At 46.6% G+C, this 10849-nt stretch overlaps 1 protein-coding gene across 1 annotated transcript in view; it reads left to right on the top strand.

Moving 5' to 3' along the window:
* LOC107620041 (heat shock 70 kDa protein, mitochondrial) overlaps positions 1-10849 on the top strand; it is a gene marked incomplete in the record, with an annotated part of 61944 nt that overhangs the window by 13901 nt on the left and 37194 nt on the right.

The following is a 10849-nucleotide window of genomic DNA, read 5'->3' as shown; positions in this document are numbered from 1 at the left end:
GAAGATATTGTAAAAAGTAACTTTATACATCAAATTCCTCTCCATTTTCATCATATATTGTAGATCAAACATAAATAATTATGTAAATTATGTATATGAATATCAATATGAACTTAAAAAATATTTCTACTATATTTATATAAAAACTATGTGATCCTGTTATTCAATTTGATATTATTACATTCGCCATACATATGTTAATATATATTTTTTGTCTAATTCTCTTTTATTGTGTTACAATTTTACAAATACACTCTTAATATATACAATTGTAGCTTGTATTTACAGTCAACTTATTTATATAAGCAAGCTTAGCAGTAATCCCAGAAAAAAGGAATTCAGGGATACTTTTTGATCCTTTGTATTTCCATATTAAAATTAATATTTTGACTAATAACCAGCTCTCCAATATTTTTTTTTTCCCTTGAATGTTTTTTTTTGGTGACTTTTCCCTTGAATGTTTAAACACGTATTTACATTCTAAAAACACAACTTGTTTATTATTGCTTTTATCGTAAGTGCTTTTGTGCTACAAGAATGCATCAAGATATTGAGAACAAAACATAAAGAATAAAGACACAAAATTTAATATTTTTATATTTTATTTAAACTTAATGACTGTTACGGATCCGGCCCACCATCTCGGATCCAAGACCGAACCCAACACCGGTTCCCCGGGTCCGATCCGTTCCCCACTTCTAGAAGGCCCGAAAACGGTCTCTCTCAGATTTCTAACCGACTTTCGAATTCAAACGTCTCCCTTATCTTAGCCAAGTACCTCCCCCCATCGCCCCAGTCAGGTGATCCGGCATCCGCCTCGACCCGCAGGTTCCCGATCCATCTCTCAACCCGTACCAGAGACATCTTGTACATTGGCGCCGTCTGTGGGGACCCTGCGCCAACCGGGCCCGATGGAGGATGCCCTAGAGGAAACCCCCTCAAGCCAGGATGACTCTTAACCAATTAACCCAACCCCCGAGCACCGTGAAGTCACAAATCAAGCAAGAATAGCGAGTACGGTCCAAAACGCGAACAATTACGACGTCACGGACAGACGACATCCTGAGAAAGCCAGCGACAAAGCAGCACAGATCATCCAGGATCTCTGCCTCCGGGTTCAGGAACTCGAAGGCAGGATAACCAATAAAGGAAAACACAACAACGAGCACGGAAGCCATGCAACCTCCAGATCAAGATCTCGCCGCGGTAGATCGCCAACCCGACGACACAACAGAAGGGACGGTCGCAGTTCATCACGCAATCACAGACACGAGAAATCGCCAGAACGGCAATACAACAAGAAACATAACCGCAACACCTCTCGGGATCTGAGTTCTCAACACTACTCAGACGAAGATCAGAGGGACCGAAACACCAAACGCACGAGAAACGACCATATAATAATGGGCGCTACACCCTTTACAGAAAGAATCCTAAGAGCAAAACTCCCCAAAGGCTTCGACAAACCTACCGATATGAAGTACGACGGAACTAAGGATCCCCAAGAACACCTAACGGCTTTCGAAGCCAGAATGAACCTAGAGGGAGCGGCCGACGCGGTCCGATGCAGAGCCTTCCCGGTAACCCTCGCCGGGCCAGCGATCAAATGGTTCAACGCCCTCCCAAATGGATCCATAACCAGTTTCCACGATATCACACGAAAATTCATGGCCCAGTTCACTACAAGGATCACTAAAGCCAAACACCCCATCAGCTTGCTCGGGGTCACACAAAAACAAGACGAATCCACAAGAAAATACCTCGACCGCTTCAACGACGAATGCCTAACGGTCGACGGACTCACGGATTTCGTCGCAAGCCTTTGCCTGACCAACGGACTAATGAACGAAGATTTTCGCAAACACCTCACCACCAGACCGGTATGGACCATGCATGAGATCCAGAACGTCGCCAAAGACTACATCAACGACGAAGAAGTCAGCCAAGTCGTCGCGGCCAATAAACGGCAGCACGGCAACAACCAACGCGGCAATTCAGCTCCTCACCATAACGCAACACCCAAAGAGAATCAACGGGACCACCCGAGGCCGACCAACCGGACACCGAGAATAGGCAAATTCTCCAATTACACACCCCTAACTGCACCAATTACCGAGATATACCACCAAATAGCGGATCGAGGCATCATTCCGAAAGCCCGACAACTCAAGGAAAGGACAGGAGGCAACAAAACCCTCTACTGCGAATACCACCGAGGCTACGGTCACAAAACACAGGATTGTTTCGACCTTAAAAACGCCCTTGAACAAGCCATACGAGACGGCAAACTCCCAGAATTCACCAAAATCATCAGAGAACCGAGACGCGCGGAGAGAGACAGGTCACCGGAGAGAGAAGGACGTAACCCGAGAACCCAAAAGCGACCCCCAAGAGAAAGTCCAGAAGAAGACCCGACCATCAAAGTAAACGTCATCACGGGCAAAGATGCACCATGCAAGTCAAAATCCAAGATAAAAAAAGACCTCCAGATAATGGCCGTCAGAAACCAAGCCCCAACTCCCGTGTCCAACAAAGCAATAACCTTCCTACCCGAGGACTGCCAGCACGGCACCGCAGCCGAAGACGCACCCTTCGTGATCTCGGCGAAAATCGGAACCGGACTAGTCCGAAGAATACTAGTAGACACCGGCGCAGATTCCAACATCCTCTTTCGATGGGCCTTCGACAAGCTTGGGCTCCGCGACGAAAATCTCCAGACGCACCGCAACGGTGTCACGGGACTCGGGGACAACTTCCTCAAACCGGAAGGCTCCATCACACTCCCCCTCACCATAGGAACCGGTGACAAGAGGAGGACGCTCATAGCCGAATTCGTGGTCCTAAAAGACTCCACTGCCTACAACGTCATCCTCAGAAGAAAGACGATCAATGACTTTTCGGCCATCATCTTTACCAAATACCTCCTTATGAAGTTCGTAGCGGAGGATGACTCCATCGGGACCATCCACAGAGATCGGGAAATCGCGGCAGAATGCGACAACACCAGCCTGGCTTTACGGAAAAAATCCCGCGACGCAGCCGGGATATTCCTAGCCGACCTAGACGCCCGACAAAACGGCCAACCTAGACCCAAACCGGAAGGCGACATGGAGAAACTGCAAATAGGACAAACCAAGGACGAGTACACCTTCATCAACAGGAACCTCCCCTATGACCTAAAAGAAGACCTTTCCCAATTTTTAAAACAAAACAGAGACCTGTTCGCTTTCCCGCCAGCCGACATGCCGGGGATAGATCCCGACTTCATGTCCCACCGGCTAGCCGTGAACCCCAAAGCCAAACCCATAGCACAAAGAAGAAGAAAAATGTCAGCAGACCGAGCGGCCGAAGTCAAGAGACAAGTACAGGCCCTGCTCGAAGCAAACTTCATCCGAGAACTTCCCTACATGACCTGGTTGGCAAACGTTGTACTTGTAAAGAAATCCAACGGAAAATGGCGAATGTGCGTCGACTATACGGACCTCAACAAAGCCTGCCCAAAAGACGCCTTTCCCCTGCCGAACATCGACGGACTAGTAGACTCCGCATCTGGACATCGATACCTCAGCTTTATGGACGCATACTCCGGCTACAATCAGATACCCATGCACCGACCCGACGAGGAAAAAACGGCGTTCATCACCCCCGACGGCACGTACTGCTACACAGTCATGCCCTTCGGTTTGAAAAACGCCGGAGCAACGTACCAACGGCTCGTCAACAAAATATTCCAGAACCTATCCGGAACAAAACTAGAAGTCTACATAGACGACATGCTCGCCAAAACTGACTCTGACGAACAACTCATCAGCGACCTCAAGGTCGTAATGGACACCCTAAGAAGACACCAAATGCGACTCAACCCAACAAAGTGCGCCTTCGGAATGGAGGCAGGGAAGTTCCTCGGCTTCATGATTACACAACGCGGAGTTGAAGCCAACCCGGAGAAATGTCGCGCCATTCTCGAGACGACGAGCCCAAAAAACCTACGCGACGTTCAGAAGCTCACCGGTCGACTGACAGTCCTATCTCGCTTTCTCGGAGCATCAGCCCAAAAAGCAATCCCCTTCTTCAAACTAATGAAGAAAGGAGCCCCCTTCATGTGGAAAGAAGAGTGCGAAGCGGCATTCCAACACTTCAAGAAAACCCTGGCGGAACCACCAATCCTCGCCAAACCCCAAACAGGGGAAACCCTATACTTATACCTCTCCATAACGGAAGAAACACTCGCGGCGGCACTCATCCGAGAAAACAAGAAAAAGGAGCAAAAATCTATATACTTCACAAGCAAAGTCCTACAAGACGCAGAGACCCGCTACTCGCGCCTAGAAAAACTAGCCTTTGCCCTCCTCACGGCGTCCCGACGCCTGCGACAATATTTCCAAGCCCACCCCGTAACGGTTCGAACCGACCAAGCAGTCAAACAGGTACTACAGAAGCCCGACCTGACAAATCCCATTTGTAGGGTTTATCTTGTGCTTGATTTAGGGGATTTTATCACCTTTTACCCACATTTATTCAATAAATTAGCATGGTTTTACATATTCTCCTTTAATTGTGCTTGAATGTGAAAACATGCTTTTTAGGACTCAAAATAGCTAAATTTAATTCACCTTGATTCTATTAGATGCCTTGATATGTTTGTTAAGTGATTTAAGGTTTAGGAGGCAAAGATTGGATCAAGGGAATGAAGAAAGAAAGCATGAAAAGTTGGAGAACTCATGAAGAAATGGAAGAACCGGAAAGCTGTCAAGCCGACCTCTTCGCACTTAATCGACCATAACTTGAGCTACAGAGGTCCAAATGATGCGGTTCCAGTTGGGTTGGAAAGCTAACATCCGGGGCTTCGAAACGATATAAGATTTTCCATAGTTGCATCGCGCATAGGGGCGCGCACGCGCACGGTACGCGAACGCACCGATGGTGGCACATGACCCACTTAATGCAACTCGTGGCCAGCGATTTTAGAAGCCTTGTGGGGCCAATCCAACTCATTTCTGATGCTATTTAAGCCAAGGATTGAAGGGGGAATGGGGGACTTTTCATACTTTAGAAGTTAGTTACCATTAGTTTAGTCTTAGCTTAGTTTAGTAGTGAGAGTTAGTTTCTAGAGAGAGAAGCTCTCACTTCTCTCTAGAATTAGGATTAGGTTTAGTTCAATAACCTTAGATCTAGATTTTAATTCATGCTTTCATCTCCTTCTACCTTTCAATTCCTTGTTGTTACATTCATTCTTCTTCTACTCTTTTGTTGTAATTTCCTTTATGTTGTTCTTATGTTTTGTTGTAGATCTCCTTTTGCTCCTTCTATTTTCTTTCAATTCAATTAGAGGTAATTCATAATAATTGTGTTCCTTTTGATTGTTGTTGTTAATTCTTTACATTTGATTGTAGTTAGAATTAATTCTTGTTATTGATTTACTATGTTTTCCTTTTGTGCCTTCCAAGTGTTTGATGAAATGCTTGGTTGGATTTTAGAGTAGAGTTTTATGTTCTTGGCTTGGAAAGGTAACTTAGGAACTCTTGAGTTATTAATGTCCAAGTAATTGATGATTGGGATCCATTAACTCTAGTTCTCACTAATTGAATTAGTGGAGAGTTAGGACTTATGGAGTAGGATTGATATAGCTCATTTGACTTTCCTTTACTATTAGTTAGAGGATGATTTAATGAGATTAATCCTTGCCAATTCTCATATTGTGGTTAGTGATTAGGATAGAGATCCTTGACCACCAACCCTTGCCAAGACCTTTTTAGCCATTAATTTACTTTCTTACCATTTATCTTTCATGCTTCATATCAAAACCCCAAAATACAATCCATAACCAATAACAAGACACTTCATTGTAATTCCTAGGGAGAACGACCCGAGGTTTAAATACTTCGGTTTATAGAATTTAGGGGTTTGTTACTTGTGACAAACAAATTTTTGTATGAAAGGATTATTGCTTGGTTTAGAAACTATACTTGCAACGAGAATTCATTTGTGAAATTCTAAACCGTCAAAAATCCATTCATCAAAATGGCGCCGTTGCCGGGGACTTGCAATGGTGTTATGTTATTGGTTATTGTACATATGTGAATAGTGTGAATATCTTATCTTTTGCTTGTTTACTAGATTTTGTTAGTTTTATTTTGTTTTTCCATAATGAATTCTCACTTTGGCTATGAGTGTGATTACAACTATGTTGTAGGTGATGGGAGCTACAATGAAGATGTGTGTCAAGGATGGGATAACCAAAGGTGGGAGGAGCCATATGCTTATGATCAATCCTCTTGGCAACAACCTCCACCAATGCACTATGAAGAAGAGCCATTCTATGATGCATACCAATCCAATGGCTATGGTGAATCTCCTTGTGACTTTCAAGAACCACCACCATATGCCTATGAGTGGTGTTATGTTATTGGTTATTGTACATATGTGAATAGTGTGAATATCTTGCTTTTTGCTTTATTTGCTAGTTGTAGAATTTTGTTTCTTTTGTTTTCTATTAGCTTTTGTTTTTATTTTATCTTTTCACCATGAATTCTCATTTTGGCTATGAGTGTGATTACAACTATGTTGTAGGTGATGAGGACTATAATGGAGATGTGTATCAAGGATGGGACAATCAAAGGTGGGAAGAGCCATATGCTTATGATCAATCATCATGGCAACAACCCCCACCAATGCACTATGAGGAAGAGCCATTCTTTGATGCATATCAATCAAATGGCTATGGTGGATCTCCTTGTGATTTCCAAGAACCACCACTATATGCCTATGAGTCATATCCTCAACATGACCCTCAACCACACTCACAAGCCTATTTTCAACAAACACCTCCATATGACCATGATCCTTACCCACCATACCAACCTCCTTTTGAACCATATGAGCCATACATGGAACCACAATTCCAAGATTACTACTCCCAAGAACCACTTCAATACACACCACCACCTCACCAAGAAGAACCACCTTCCTATAATGAACCCTTTCTCCAAGACAATGAAACTTCTTATCCACTCCCACCACAAGTCATGGACCTACCCCATCCTACAGTACCTCCTCAACAGAACACTGCCCGAAGACCCTAAAGAGGGAAAACGAATAAAAAGGGAGGCCGCCGGTTATACAGTCGTCGCAGGACAACTATACAAACGTGGATTCTCGCAACCCCTGCTCAAATGCGTCGAGCCCGGGAGCACGGAATACATACTACGCGAAATCCATGAAGGCTGTTGCGGCCACCACGTCGGAGGTAAAACCCTTGCCCAAAAAGTCATCCGCGCCGGCTACTTCTGGCCCACGATCATCCGGGACTCCATGCAACTAGTGAAAAACTGCGATAAATGTCAAAGGCACGCCAACATCCACCAAGCCGCCCCACATCAGCTCAGCATCATATCGGCAGAACGGCCATTCGGCACCTGGGGGATCGACCTTGTCGGACCTTTTCCCACGGCACCAGGTCAACTCCGATATCTCATCGTCGCCATAGACTATTTCACCAAATGGATCGAGGCCGAGCCGCTAGCCTCTATCACGGCGACCCAATGTCGAAAATTCCTTTGGCGACAAATCATCACCCGATTCGGGATCCCCGAGATCGTCATCTCGGACAACGGAACCCAGTTCACCGACACAAAATTCAAGGAATTCCTAAGCGGACTACGCATATCCCAACGCTTTAGCTCGGTAGAACACCCCCAAACAAACGGGCAAGTGGAATCAGCAAACAAAATAATAGTCAAAGGCCTCAAGAAACGACTCGACGAAGCCAAAGGGCTATGGGCAGACGAACTCGGATCGGTCTTATGGTCGTACCGCACGACCCCCCAGACAGCTGCCGGGGAAACTCCCTTTCGATTAACCTACGGCGCGGAAGCTATCATCCCAGTTGAAATCGGCGACCCAAGCCCGCGAAGAACAATCGGAGGCAACGACGAAGAAGTAGAACGAGACCTCACTGACGAAATAAGAAGCGTAGCCCATCTCAGAGAGCTAGCCCTAAAACAAAGAATCAGCCTAAGATACAACCACGGAGTCATTCGGCGAGAGTTCACAACAGACGACCTCGTCCTACGACGAAACGACATCGGTCCCCCAACCCCGGGAGAAGGGAGAAAGGAGTGAAGTCTCAACCTCGGAAAGCCGGAGAATCTCCGCCCCAGCTTCCTCAGAAGACTTCACCGCCTTCCCCCTCGCAATCTCGGCAGCCTCGAGCTCCTCCTTCAACTTAGCCACCTCAGCCTGAGATTGGCGAAGTTTCTTGTCCAATAAGCCGACCTGAGCCATCACGGGCTCAGCCTTCCGAACAACAACAGCAGAGCGAAGGAGAGCACGATACACTGACTTGGCCTGGAACGAGACATCACAGCCGTCAAAATAAGGCTCCGTACCAGGCATCAAATGCTGATCAATAAAACCCGGAGCATCAAAACGACGATCCATCACACTTGGCACCAAACCATCCTCAAAAGTCTCGCTGCTCGGGTCCTCGGGCCTCTTTCTCTTCCGAGAAGCCTCAGCAGCCGACACTACCACAACCTCAGGAGAGTTCACGTGGCCAGGGGAAACTTGAACCTCGGCCCGTGCAGCCGAGGAAATCACCTCCTGGAAAACCGGTTGAGATTCCACGACAGGATTGGAGACAGGGGTAGAAGGAGACGAGGATCCCTCCTCCCGGCCCATCGCCGCCTTCAACCTAGCCAGAGAAGTCAGCCCACCAGCCATCTCAACTGAAAGAAATAAAAAATAACAAAGTAAGTTACAAAAAGAGAAAAATAGAACACATAAAAATCGGGAAAAGAAGACAAGGCACACACCAATATACGCCCGACAAGCCTCGGGATCCCCCATAACGTCCCAAGGATTCAACGGACGCTCACCAAACAAATGCCACAAAACGTTGGCAACGTCCTTATCCTCCTGGGACAAATCATCGTAGGTGAATTTAGTCAGAACCGACGGGCCGGCTTGAAAATTCCAGTATGTCGGAAACCGACGTACGCCCTCCGGCGACAGCCAGAATGGATGGTGCCCCTGGACAGGACGCACCTTGAAATACTCCCATTTAAAACCATGAAAAGAATCCTCAAATAAGCCAAAAATATGGCGATGAGGCTGAGCACGAAAAGACATATACCCCTTCTTATGCTTCCCCTCCTTAGTCGGGAGAGTGCATAAAAAAAGAAAAAGAAAAACGGGAACGGAAGCCGGAAGGTCGAGATACCGGCACACCAACTTAAACGACCGCACAGCAGCCCAGCTGTTCGGGTGAAGTTGAGACGGCGCCACGGAACACCGACTCAACAGATCCTGAACAAACGGCGAGAAGGGGAGTCGCACGCCAAGCCGAGTGAACATCGACTCATAAACCCACATCCAATCCGGAACGGTGGGGGAATGCATATTCAAGTAACAAACGCGCTCGTCGGCATCCGGGAGGACGAGCTCATACCGCCCCTCCTCATCACCACCACCACAGATGGCCCCCCGATCACGGAGCCGTTGAAGGTCGCCCTCCGTCATCCGCGACGGAACGCCCCATACATCACTAGTCACCCAACCATAACGATTGGGAACGCCCCTGGAAGGGGCTACTGGAGCCCTCACACCCTCATTTCTCCGCCGTTGCATACCTAAAACAGGGAGGAGCACCACCATCAGCCTGCTAACCCTAGACAGAAGCAAGACAGAAACCTACACACCACTACCAAACCAACGCGGTGGTACACCGCCATCACCGAATGAACACGGCGGTGCTCAACCCCTCCAAAAACTCAACAACTACCCCCCCAAAGAAACTAGTTCAACGCAAAACTAAAAACAGGCAGAACAATGCATGGCAAAAGACAGAGCAGCATTCACAAAATAACAGGGAAGAATAAGCGAAACGCGCTAACCTGGAAATGCAGAAAGAACGCTTGAGGAAGCTCGAAAAGCAGAAGCAGCAAGCAAAAACCAAAAAACGAAAAACCACAGAGAAAGGAGGAGACTTTCTGTTCAGATAGAAATTCTTCAGAAAAGAATGGAAAAAGGAAAAAGAAAGGGAAACGAGCGAGGGAACTGAAATAAAAATCCAAAACGGTTTCAAAGAGAGGGATGAAAAGACACAATTGCCCCTAGGCGCAGTTAAAGTTAGTAGGGGCAGAAAAGGGAAAACGTCCCTTCACATTTAATGACCCTCCCTCGAAAAAAGAAGCTAATAAAGCCTCGAAGAACGCAACAGACACGGCAGAATCGGAGGAGTCACGTCAAACCAAAAAACGGTCAGACGAGCCCCCAAGCGAAACCGGAGCCGAGGCACCGACCTCCCTCCAAAAAACAAACGAACTCCTGAGACAAACTGAAGCCCACGGACAAGCATCGCGCCTCTCAGCGACAGACCGACCTTGTTCGCTCCCCCGCTGCGGGGGCAACTGTTACGGATCCGGCCCACCATCTCGGATCCAAGACCGAACCCAACACCGGTTCCCCGGGTCCGATCCGTTCCCCACTTCTAGAAGGCCCGAAAACGGTCTCTCTCAGATTCCTAACCGACTTTCGAATTCAAACGTCTCCCTTATCTTAGCCAAGTACCTCCCCCCATCGCCCCAGTCAGGTGATCCGGCATCCGCCTCGACCTGCAGGTTCCCGATCCATCTCTCAACCCGTACCAGAGACATCTTGTACAATGACCAACTTTGGCTATAAATAAGTCAAATTTATCGCATTCATATCATACCAAAAATAACAAACAAGTGAAAACATATATTGATTGATGTTGCTTTGAATGATATTATATGTATTACGTAATGAGTATATTATTATTTATACTATATTATAATATCACAAATACAATAAAACATACCGACTAAAT

This window comes from Arachis ipaensis, chromosome B10 (assembly GCF_000816755.2).
Source record: "Arachis ipaensis cultivar K30076 chromosome B10, Araip1.1, whole genome shotgun sequence".
NCBI classification, from domain to species: domain Eukaryota; kingdom Viridiplantae; phylum Streptophyta; class Magnoliopsida; order Fabales; family Fabaceae; genus Arachis; species Arachis ipaensis.
Note: the sequence above shows the minus strand (reverse complement) of the source record. Positions and strands in the feature narration are given on the sequence as shown.